Here is a 12,267-nt window from a genome sequence, read left to right on the forward strand (position 1 = left end):
TTCCTCCAGGTTGCGCTAATGCGTGAAGCAATTTCATAACGCAGTTCTGCATTCGGTGGTAGCATTGACCCGAGATATTTAAATCGCCCAGTTCCGGGCAGCGAAAGTGCCTGGTTTATTCGGTTTTATGCATTACACTGCATAGAACTATTGCTATTGAGGTTAAACTGCGGGCAGTTGTATTTGGATGGCATCTATCCAATGATGTTAAAGGAGGATATAGAACTTCAGGCAAATCAGTTTAATATCATTCGCGGGAAAGCGCTAAGCTCGCAGCCACTAAATGAAAAACGTTTACCAACGTGGAAAGTCCTGTGAGTCTGTTCTTCATTCTTTGGTTTCAAAGATAGAAGGGGCAACTCTGGAAGGCGAGTACGCAATGGGGGTATTCATGGATATTGAAACGGCGTTTGACTGTGCGCCCTTCGGTGGTGTTTATGAAATTTTAATTAAGTAAGGATTAGGGATCTACGCTATGTTAACGTAGAGATTGTTGTGTGCTGAAGTGGGTGTTGAACCTAACTTAACAGGAGAAGCGACAGATGACTGCCCGCAAGGAGGTGTGCTATTGCCACTTCTGTGGAGTATGCTGATCGACTCACTACTGTGCGAACTGCAAAATCTGCCAATACACGTTCTAGATTATGCGGATGACGGTATGTAGAAATACACAACGCGGCGTTGATTTGATTGACAGTTAGTGCCTCAAGCATCAACTTTCAGTAAATCCAAATAAAACCACAATGGTTTCATTTACAAAAAGGAGGAAACTGAATGATTTTCGCCTTCCAAAGATGAGGGGTACAACCCTTCAACTCTCCGAAGAAGTGAAATATCTGGGAGTTATTTTAGACAAGACGCTTCTTTGGAACAAACATGTAGAGATAAAGATGAAACGAGGCTTATGGGCTATGTAAACGGACCTTTGCCTCGACAAGGGGACTTAGGCCTCAGATAATAATATGGATATATGTCGCTATCATTAAGCCGATGTTGGCTTATGCATCCGTAGTGTGTTGGGTTAAGGTGAAACAAAAGAGTATTCGCTGTAAACTAGCCACACTGCAAAGAACCGTGGGTCTGGGTATCACCGTTTCCATGAGCACGACATTCGCGCAGCTCTGAATGCATTCCTTAATTTGCAGCCCTAGGATTTGTTTATTCAGAGCACTACAATGGGAGCAGCTCATAGACTAACTCAATTAGATCTAGTGAGGGCGCGGAGCATTAGAAGAGTTGTTGGGATAACTGAATTTAGTTTTCGCAATATCTTCTGATTCTCGGATTCCCATACATCCGTTATCTTGAAACGAAGGGAAAACTGGGACGAATCAGAAGAATGTATGTCAGGATATACAGACGTCTTCTACACCGATGGCTCAAAAACAGAAAATGGTGCGCTTTTCAGTTCGGATAATATACAACGATCTCTAGGCTAAAGTTTATGCGATCCTAAGGGGGGCAACCTGGATGATTGACGAGCGATTGAAGGGCAGGCGCATCGCAATATGTAGCGATAGTTGCATTGAGCGCTTTGAGCAGCCCTTTCATTACTTCAAAAAACGTTCCGAATATAGAAATCGATTGAACTCTGCTTCAAGATTTAATATCGTAGAACTACTCTGGGTACCCGGACATTGTAGTGTAGAGTGAAATGAAATCTCAGACGCTTTAGTAAAAGAGGGTTCAATTTCCCCCACGTCCGGACCGGAACCAGCAAATGGCGTGTCAGTATTATTGGCTAATGCTGCTATCAAAAACTGGGAAGAAGCTTCCCATAATGACATGTTGCGGACAAAGTTTACCCTGTCAAAAAGCAGGTAGACTTGCAGAAGTATTGTGAACATTCTGACTGGGCATAATTCACTGGCTAGGGATATGTTTAGAATAGAAATTCGCCAAGATGATGCGTGCCCATCCTGTAATGAGGAAGCGGAATCTACGGAACATTTTGTATGTAAGTCATCATCAACGGCGCAACAACCGGTATCCGGTCTAGGCCTGCCTTAATAAGGAACTCCAGACATCCACAACCGGACGGTCATGGTATCGCTCATAGATTTCGTCATTGTGTAGGCTACGGAATCGTCCATCCTCATGTAGGGGGCCAAAAATTCTTCGGAGGATTCTTCTCCCGAACGCGGCCAAGAGTTCGCAATTTTTCTTGCTAAGATCCCAAGTTTCCGAGGAATACATGAGGACTGGCAAGATCATAGTCTTGTACAGTAAGAGCTTTGACCCTATGGTGAGACATTTCGAGCGGAACAGTCTTTGTAAGCTGAAATAGGCTCTGTTGAATGACAACAACCGTGCGCGGATTTCATCATCGTAGTTGTTATCGGTTGTGATTTTCGACCCTAGATAGGAGAAATTGTCAACGGTCTCAAAGTTGTATTCTCCTATCCTTATTCTTGTTCGTGTTTGTGTTTGACCAGTGCGGTTTGATGTTGTTGGTTGATTCGTCTTCGGTGCTGACGTTGCCACTATATATTTTGTCTTGCCTTCATTGATGTGCAGCCCAAGATCTCGCGCCGCCTGCTCGATTTGGATGAAGGCAGTTTGTACATCTCGGGTCGTTCTTCCCATGATGTCGATATCGTCAGCATAGGCCAGTAGTTGTGTGGACTTGAAGAGGATCGTACCTCTTGCATTCACCTCAGCATCACGGATCACTTTCTCGAGGGCCAGGTTAAAGAGGACGCATGATAGCGCATCCCCTTGTCGTAGACCGTTGTTGATGTCGAATGGTCTTGAGAGTGATCCTGCTGCTTTTATCTGGCCTCGCACATTGGTCAGGGTCAGCCTAGTCAGTCTTATTAATTTCGTCGAGATACCGAATTCTCTCATGGCCGTGTACAGTTTTACCCTGGCTATGCTATCATAGGCGGCTTTAAAGTCGATGAACAGATGATGCAACTGTTGTCCATATTCCAACAGTTTTTCCATCGCTTGCCGCACAGAGAAAATCTGATCTGTTGCTGATTTGCCTGGAGTGAAGTCTCTTTGGTATTGGCCAATGATGATATGGGGCTATCCGGCCTAGCAAGATAGTGGAGAATATCTTATAGATGGTACTCAGCAACGTGATACCTCTATAATTGCTGCACTGAGTGATATCTCCCTTTTTATGTATGAGACAGATAATGCCCCGTTGCCAGTTGTCAGGCATTGATTCGCTGTCCCATGCTTTGTGCATCAGTTCATGAACCGCCTGCTGTAATTGGTTGTCTCCTTATTTAACCAATTCGGCTGTAATTCCATCGGCTCCGGGCGACTTATGGTTAAGGCGATGAATTGCACGGACTGTTTCTTCTATGCGTCGTGGTGGCAGCATTTGCCCGTCGCCTTCAGTTGGCGGGACCTCCAACTTGCCAATATTTTGGTTCTTGAGCGGTTCATCAAAATACTCAACTCATCGTTCCAATATGCCCATTCTGTCGGAAATCAGATTTCCCTCTTTGTCTCGGCAGGATGAGCATCGAGGTGTATAAGGCTTCATCCTGTTGACTTGTTGGTAAAACTTGCGCGCCTGGTGCGGTTGCTCCCTGTACCTTTCTAGTTCACAGATTTGTTGGTTCTCCCAGGCTTCCTTTTTCCGCCTGTGAAGTCGCTTCTCCGCTCGACGGAGTTCGTGATAAGTCTCTGCGCGTGCCCGCGTTCTTTGAGAATTCAACATTACTCGGTATGCGGCATTCTTCCGTTCCATTGCTAGTTTACATTCATCGTCAAACCAGCCGTTCCGACTCCTTTTGCGCTGTGGCCAAGTATATTTATGGCCGTATCCATGATAACGTTCTTCAGGTGATTGTGAAGATCATTTGTTGATGCTTCATCTCCAGGTCCTCTGTTGACTGCGGTTATTGCGGCATCCATTTCCCTCTTATAGGTGTTGCGGAGGGTTGTGTTGTGGATGGCTTCAGTGTTCACTCTCACCTGATTGTCAGAGGGTATTCTAGGTGGTATAGTTATTCGAGCTCGGAGCACCATGCCAACGAGATTGTGATCCGAGTCTATATTGGCCCCCCTATATGTTCTGACATTCATCAAGGCTGAGAGGTGGCGGCGTTCGATCAACACGTGGTCAATTTAGTTGAAAGTGGTCCCGTCTGGAGAGGCCCACGTATGTTTGTGGACCGCTTACCGCGCAAACCAGGTACTTCCAACAACTATTTCGTGTGACCCTGCTAATTGAATTGTCCGCAGTCCGTTATCATTTGTATTATCATTTGTATTATCGTGTAAGCTATGGGAGCCAACGTATCGCCTGAATACGGGCTCCTTCCCTACTTGGCTGTCAAAATCCCCAAGTATGATTTTGATATCATATCTGGGACAGGCTTCGAGGGTTCGTTCTACTGCCTCGTAGAAGGTATCCTTCTCCGACTCTGCAGTCTCCTCTGTAGGGGCGTGAACGTTTATGAGGCTTATATTTGTAAACTTGTCTCGCAAGCGCAGAGTGCATAGCCGTTCGCTTATGTTTTCAAAGCCGATAACAGCAGGTTTCATTTTTTGGCTGACTAAGAAACCTACTCCGAGCACATGGTTTACTGGATGACCGTTATAATATATGGTGTAGTGGCTCTTCTCCAGGAAACCGGTCCCTGTCTATCGCATCTCTTGCAACGCTGTTATATCAGCCCTATATTGGGACAGGGTATCGGATAGCTGCTTATCAGCTTCATCTCTGTACAGGGAGCGCACGTTCCATGAGAAAATGCGCAAATCGTTGTTCCTTTGTCGTTGCCGGGTCCGTCGTTTTAAAATCGGTCCTGTCCGAGGCTCCTGTTCGTAACAAGTTGTTTTCCGTGTAGGGTTGTCAGCCCTACCCAACCCCAAACCTGGAGGACCAGTTGGTACAATTTGTCCCGTTTTTAGGCGCGGGATACTCGCCTTCATCCTTCTCCGTCTGCAGCTTTTCGTCAAGAAAGAGCTCCCAGCGGTCACCACGTGGAGGGAGAAGGGGTTTGGTAGTAGAGCTGTTGGTGTTGGTTCAGCAGGCATTTCCCAGGTTTTATGCTCCATCGTGGGTACCAATCCACGTTTCGCCCCGGGACCTATACTACCCTTTGTATGTAAGTGTCCCGCCTAAGGACGCATCAGACATCAGATTTTTAGCGCTGATGAACCAGAACTGCAGCGGATAGCATCATATTCACTAACGGAAATACTTCGATACATAAACTAATCTGGGTTATTTTGTTAGACGAGAGATTTGAGTACAATGGACCACTAGAGTCTGAGTGTTCGGAGGATTTGCCTCTCCCCCGCCTCAAACACCAACACAGACATATGCAGCGACAAACATTAATAATCGGAACAAGATTTAAACCTAGACCACTAGAATTGGGGGAGTGGTGCTTCACAGCCTCAACCATCACATCTGCTCCCTGCGAGATGAGAATTAAAAACTTGTTCATAATTTGTTTCGCTTGTGGCACAGAACAAATGCAATTTTCAAACGTAGCGTACCAGAGAAACATTATTCACCTGCTGGACTTACTGAATTAACCGATGTGACAAGTGTCGTTCTCAGAATCTTCCTCGACATAAAGTCTGAAGGAAATTACGACTATGCCCGTTTCTGAAACCGGCACTTCAATTCCCAACTTCTGCTTAGATGATTTATTTTAGAGATTTACTATTATACATAGAAAACCGAAAAAAATTAAATATTTGGGGGCGGGGAGTTCTCTTTATTTGGTATTCTAAATGTACTTATGTATGTAGTGTATCTGTCCAAAGATAATACAAGAAAAAAATATTCCGCCTAAAAAGAGTTCAATAATTTTTTTTACTGTGAAATAGTATTGGTCCTTCTTAAGCGAACGTATATCCTATAAAATCCTGAAAACCAAAGCATAACTTTAAGAAATTACTCATTAAATTTGGGAAGAGACCTCTCAAACATGGGAGTCTGTGCTAAGTAATTAACGGGAGATTTTTACGAAGCATTGATAGGTATTCATCCATAAGTATCGGTCACAAAGCGTATCCATCCTCATATGTGTTACGAACTCAAAAGTATCTGAAACACGTAAAAACATCATGTCTACAACATCTGCCATTGCATGATAAACGAGAAAAAAAACAAGCAAAAGGTAACAGGAACACAATATCAGCTGAACCCCGTTAGTGTATCAACAATAATTTTCCGGAACATTGCATCTATCCTGAAATGGGCGTGACTCAGTGATCACCTCGATATATCCAGGAACACCTCGGCCATTCAGAATCCAACAAAAATCCTGCCTGAAAAAAAAAGTTGTAATACAATGAACGATACAAAAAACCGGTAACTTCCCTGCTACTGTCTAGTACAATATAATAAAAATATTCATTGGAATAATAAAAATATCCTTTCGAATTGAATGCCTCGTGTACACGCCATTGCATTCTCATGAGCGCGAGAGGCGCGAGAATCCCTCGTACAGGAATTATCTGTGCACGATTGGTGTTGTTGTTGTTGTTTGCGAACCTGGCCTGTGAAAACAATGGCAGTAGATAGTAGACTTTAAGGTAATGCCCGTTACAGCCGCCGTCGATTAAGGGAGGCTGAATGACAACGGTAACAACGAACAAACTGTTAATAGATGTAGCATGTATTGTTATGCGCCCGGCCTGCCTGGTTTAGGTATCCTTTTGCCAGGGGCATGCACGGGAGGAGTGCAGGAACAGATAGTGAACATATCCTGGACGGAGCACCGTGAATGGTGGAAATATGGGCGTTCTTCGAGACCGTTAATCATTATCATAATTTTCAGGATGCTTGTTTATGAGATCCACACTTGTGTATGGTTACCGCCAGTACAACGAGCAAGGATGCTCCGAGTCAGCGGAAAGTTATTTCTTTTAACTGAAATTTAATGTTTTTTGATAAAGGATAAATCGCTGGGAATAAAATGTTCACCACAAGGTATTATATGGCACTTTGGAGTACAGAATGCTATATGTTCATATATGGACAGCATACGCAGTGCTCAGCGGGATGGTTTAAAAAAATGTGTACTGAAGACCAATGTTTACACTTTAGTAGCCAAGGCATGCTACTTTTGCTATATTAAACGTTTGTTAAGGTGCATGCCAAGGTACAGAACGTCTTTGATCTGCCGCATGATTTGTCCACTTATGCTTACAGAAGGGCATTTGCCTTTGTAATAGTGAACATTATATTGAAGCGTTCACTCTCGTTGACTTTATCTCTCTAAATCAGAAGCCAATTTAAAATTTTCTGGAGATGACTCCTGAAGCTGGGTAATACCACTGTCGTAATGCGGTATCCTATGCAAATGTTGATGCGCATGTCAATGACAAAAGTAATTCTACCATTCCATTGATGAGGGAAGCACAAACTGCCGCAAATGGCAATGATTTCTCTACCGCTACTTCCAATCATTAGTATATCCACGAAATCTGAAACCTTTTCCAAAGAGTAGAAAGAAGGACATGATCGCTAAGATTCGAAAGGAAGCCAGACGTTCTGAGTACGACTGTTGGATAGTTATGTACGTGCGAGCTAAATCAAATAACACCTAGAATGCATGATTGACAGAGAGCAAACTGGTTTCCTCTACGGATTCTCCTGTGGCGATAACCTGACACAGAGCTAATAATTGTGTGCAAAGTTTAGATCATCACTCTGGCTTAAATCAATACCAACGACGTACGGGTGAGTTGCCCATGAACTTGTCGAGCAGAAAACAAAAGTGACTGTGGATAGATCACACATTGAGAAAGGGAACAACCTACTACTCACGATGGACAGCGAAGGGGTCACCGTAGAACTATGTGGCGTACATCAGCAGAGGAAGAGTGGAAGCTTCTTGGAAAGTCATGGGCTGAGTTGGACCTCGATAGCATGCAAATGTGGTTGGTAAGCTATGGCCGGCATATATGTATATTTTCCTTAGACCACTTGAACCATCTTGGCTTCATTACAATCTTATCGTTCTCCTTTTGAATGTGAAGGCGGTATTCTAGCTGAACATTATCTGTTCTGCAAAGATATATCCCTAGGTCCGTACGCAAGGATGGGGTTTATACCCTGTGATGGCCAATAAGATGGTAAGTAATAATTTTGTTAGAACGAAATGTTTTTCGCGTAGAACCTCCCCCTTGACAAATTCTTGCGCACGAACCTGAACACCGGTTCAAACTTGATGACTTAGTGATCGTATCTACAGTCGGTTGCACAGTAAAACATAGCATGAATAGGGAATTTTTGTGCATGCCCTTGAGAAATCACGACACTCCCTCGACTGTTAAAGCAGAATGAGCCCGATACCCCAGCCAGTAGATGAAGTGGAAGACGGGTGTTTTGGCCTCTACATTCAAAAAAAATTCCACAAAAGCCTTAATTTTTCCTAGATGTACATTTTCAGGCAATGTAACTTTGTAATGGCGCAAAATACGAATCTGAAAGGTTTGGTGTAAATTCTACTATTATTTATAAACTTATAATGGATCAAAGTTTTTAATGTGAATTTACTTTTTTAAGCCGTCATAGAATATCACTATTACCTTAAACTGAATAGTCCAACATACTCCAAGCCAGGCCCGGCAATAGGAGGCAGGGAAACGGGTGATTTCCTCCTGCCAGATTCCTCTCAAGGAATATATAATTCAACCTATCACCCTAGGAATGGTTTTTCTCTTTCCGGTTCATCTTCATTACCCTCATCAATCCACTTCCATGTTTGCCCAGTCAACCAAGCCTCTCGTGATGTGGCGATAACTTCTTCCGTATCAGAGATAAAAGCACTTTTGATATTGGTCCAGTCCTCATCAATATTCTCGACAGAAGGCAGCTACCTCAATATCAGGTCAACTGAGGGTTTGGAGCGCGCAATGAAGATAGCAAGCGTATAGTCGATATTGCGGACATTCATAACCTTGTACTTGTGAATACATGGTTCATGAAACAATTGTATCATCTTCCTAAATTTTATAGTAGGAACAGTAAAATGCAAATCAGCTATATTATCATAAGATACCGACATTTTACCAACATCACGGACTGCAAAAGCAGTTCCCTATCAGCCCATCGAACCTCAAGATCGGCCGTTGATTGCTGTCTCGCCAATCTAACCACCGATAAAACAGGGTGAGGAATGCACTAACCCGCCGCGCATTAAATGGTGTTGTGAAAAGAAAGAAACAAGTCGTTTTGTGTATTTCTTTTATAAAGACATTTGAGTGTGCATTTGTCCCATTAGTACGTAGCATTTAATATACACATATCTTGTGTGAGAATATCCACATTCACGTGCCATTGGCATTCAAACTCTTGAATTTGCAAGGAAGCGACAACTTTTACCTATTATAACTATTACTAATAGTGCGATTTTCATCAAACTTAGTAGGATCATGCTCTATGTTTTCCCCTACATTGTTTCGTGATGCTCCGAGGAACTTAAAAGGGTTTTTGCAGCCAATTACTAAAAATTATAATCATATACTATTATTAACTTTATTTGAGTAGATATTGGTATGGGGGTATTTTGGAGCCTAGACATCGTATAGTGGCATGATTTTCTTCCGGATTTTTCGGTCGGGTAGTTTTAGAGAATAGGTCCGTTAAAGAAATGATTACTATCGACACCCCGCACTCCCCACGTTTCCAACAAATTTCAAAATTAATACTGACTTCGGAAAGCACTAACCGAGACCTTTCATTTGATACCCCACATGACTATATTTCATGAGGAAAATGTACACCCTCTTTTTGCATGTTTTGGGGCTCCCCCTTAAAGTCAATGTAGAATTATGTAACTCATTGTATGCGTTAGCGTTCACAGTTCCCACTCTTCTACCAAATTTGGTATTAATCGTTACAACCATCCCCGAGAAAAATGCGTGTGACGGACAGACGGACAGTAAACTGATTTTAATAAGGATTTGTTTTAAAAATAAAGTTAAAAATGATCTCACTAACGCAATTACCAATGTGGAAGAATGGTAGAACAAAGTTAAAGACACGAACCAGCGGCCTATACGAGGTCGCCAATCCAAGTAAGCGGTTCATCAATCAAAATACTTGACTTTGGAGTAACGATGTTGAAATGAAAATTCGTAAAAAGAAACGCATCTATAATAAGTTTCACGACAATAAACCGCTGGACAATTGCCAAATTAACAACAATGCCAACGGGGAAGCAGAAAAAGCGATTGTTGTCACTCGAGCGGCCCATTACGAAAATCTTTACGATAAACTGGACACCCGGAGCGGCAGTAGAGATCTGTATCGAGTTGTCAAACATACGAACGCACAGAGGATATTGAACACTTCTGTTGCGTTAATGACTTTGCTTACTTACCGACGAGCCGCAACGGGTAGATGGCGAGATTATTTCGAACAGATTTCAACTGAAGAAATTTGGTACTTTTCCAGTTCCAATATGGAAAAAAGGTAGTCCAGCAGAATGTTCAAAATACCGTCCGATCCGGTTACTTTCCCATACCATGAAGATTTTTAAAAGCTTTCTTGACAACCGTATTCTCGAAATCGTTGAAATAACCGTGAACCAAGCCGGATTTGTCAAAAACTGCGGAACTACTGACGCAATACACGCTGCGCGGTTACTCATGGAAAAACACCGTGAGAAGCATCGCCCTGTTTACATTGCATTTCTGGATCTGGAGTAAATGTTTAACCGTGTGCCATACTAACTCATCTGGTAAGCTCTACGACAACACTTAGTACCAGAAGCGCTTGTGCGCTGGGTTCAATTAGTCTACCACGATCCGGAAAGTAAAGTTCGAAGTGTGGCGGGTGTATCAAAACCGCTTCGTGTCTCTGTTAGTCTTCATCAAGAAAACGCCCCCTCACCACTCCTCTGTGTTCTGGTTATGGACACCGTCACACTGAAACATCCACTATACACTCCTGTATGCAGATTATCTCCAAAAATGAAATGATCGCCTCATGCAACACGGTCTCAGATTGAATCTGAATACAGCACAATCACGTCAACATTATCAGCCAATGGAGAACTGCGTTATGAAATTGCTTCACGCATTAACTCAACCTGGATGAAGTGGCATCCCATAGCTGATGTTCTGTGTGAATCGACATATCAACGAACGTCTCAAATCTAAAATTTATCGCAATGTCGTCTGTCTTGTCGCTCTCTATGGTCCTGAGTGTTGGCCGACTATAAAAGACAATGAACGACGTCTTGCGATAATGTTGCGTTGGACTAGTGGCGTGACAGGTTTTGATCACATCCGCGATTGACATGGGGTTGCAGCGATCGTGGAAAAATTGCGAGAGAGGCGTCTTCGATGGTATGGTCAGGTAATTCGCGATAACGAGAATTCACTTGCCGAGATTGGTCTGAACATCTAAGTCGATGGTAGACGAACAAAAGGCAGGCTAAAACAATGCTGGCCTGATACGCTGAATAGGGATTTAAAAGCCTCGAGATTGTATCGAGATCAGGCATTTGATACAGCCAAATGGCGAAATCGAACACGACGAGCCAACCCCGCTTGTGAACGGGACAAAGGCTAAAGAAAAAGAAGAAGATAAAAAATTAGAATTGGCCAAAACTTTTATTTTCTAATTTTCGAGCTGGTACTGCATCCTAATCCCCCAAGTGTCCGAAGCATAACCATTTCCGAGCATATAAAATTGACAAAGAACTGATAACATAGCAAATTGAATTAACACCAAAAAACACTCTATAACAACAAAACAAACCTCCCATAATATCTCCGAAACTTCCATGTTGATATCGAAACCCTCCAATTTCCCCTGAATGCATGAAAAAAAAATGCCATTTTCAAAATTATACGTAGTTATCCGAATGTAACCAAACCAAAAATTATTCAGTAGCAACAGTACAAGAAGCAAAGCAACGTCCATTTGCATTACACATGTACGCGTCCATACGCTCCGCTACATAATGTAATGAGCGGCGGTGGCACGGCAAATTCGGTGCACTCCCATTGGCGGAGAACGATACCGCCTTCGTATTTATTGCCTGTCAGCACGCCACGCGGGACGACGTCAGCGGATTTTTAGCCGTCGCTCATGGCTCCGAGCCGCAAGTTATGCGGGCTGGAATCATCAATGGAGGGCGCGTCGCTCGAGGCGGAAAAGTAAACAGCAAAAATGTCTTGAAAGAAATCTTGGAAACGAATTGGGACTGGCTGCACACGCTGCAGAGAAAGAAGTAGTTTAGCAACTAATGAAACAAAAATGCAATTCCGAGTGAATAAATTAACAATCAGGTCTTGTTACGTTGGAACATACGAATATGGAGTCAG

Source organism: Hermetia illucens, chromosome 5 (assembly GCF_905115235.1).
Source record: "Hermetia illucens chromosome 5, iHerIll2.2.curated.20191125, whole genome shotgun sequence".
In the NCBI taxonomy this organism is placed as follows: domain Eukaryota; kingdom Metazoa; phylum Arthropoda; class Insecta; order Diptera; family Stratiomyidae; genus Hermetia; species Hermetia illucens.